The sequence below is a fragment of the Triticum aestivum genome, chromosome 5B (genome assembly GCF_018294505.1).
Source record: "Triticum aestivum cultivar Chinese Spring chromosome 5B, IWGSC CS RefSeq v2.1, whole genome shotgun sequence".
Classification (NCBI taxonomy): domain Eukaryota; kingdom Viridiplantae; phylum Streptophyta; class Magnoliopsida; order Poales; family Poaceae; genus Triticum; species Triticum aestivum.
Window position 1 is genome coordinate 84,411,343 of NC_057807.1, and position 795 is coordinate 84,412,137.

At 49.2% G+C, this 795-nt stretch overlaps 1 non-coding gene across 1 annotated transcript; it reads right to left on the reverse strand.

The window, feature by feature from the left end:
• Positions 1-342: 342 nt before the first annotated feature.
• LOC123118682 (5S ribosomal RNA) lies at positions 343-461 on the reverse strand. Its single transcript, XR_006458227.1, has one exon. It is a non-coding gene; the product is annotated as a 5S ribosomal RNA (ribosomal RNA).
• Between the last annotated feature and the right edge of the window lie 334 nt (positions 462-795).

Below are 795 nucleotides of genomic sequence, written 5' to 3' on the forward strand. Positions count from 1 at the left end.
AGCGGCTTGCCACTCCCAGGTCTGCACCAAAGACGATTCTACATTCTCACTACCATTACAACCGTTTCCTAACAATGGATAATGTCCTATACTACTTACCCTCCCGCTCAATCACGGAGACGAGTTTTCCACGGTTTCCACCCCTCCCTCCATACCGCAGCAACACGAGTTTTTTCCACCCCTTTCAGAACGCGCTCTTCGCGCCACAAAGCCGCCCCAAGACGCGCGAGCAATGAGCATCGAGCTTAAACATATCGCAAACGTCAAAAATAATATAACGGGATTAATATATATCGCGCACGGGCGATATGTTTGTCACAAGGCGCAAAAAATAATTAAAAGGGAATGCAACACGAGGACTTCCCAGGAGGTCACCCATCCTAGTACTACTCTCGCCTAAGCACGCTTAACTTCGGAGTTCTGATGGGATCTGGTGCTTTACTGCTGGTATGATCGCATCAGACATGTTTCCCCGTCTTTGTCCCTTATGCTTGCCACTCCCAGGTCCGCTCCAAAGACGATTCTACATTCTCACTACCATTACAACCATTCCCTAACAATGGATAATGTCCTATACTACTTACTCTCCCGCTCAATCACGGAGACGAGTTTTCCACGGTTTCCACCCCTCCCTCCATACCGCAGCAACACGAGTTTTTTCCACCTCTTTCAGAACGCGCTCTTCGCGCCACAAAGCCGCCCCAAGATGCGCGAGCAATGAGCATCGAGCTTAAACATATCGCAAACATCAAAAATAATATAGCGGCTTGCCACTCCCAGGTCCGCACCAAAGAC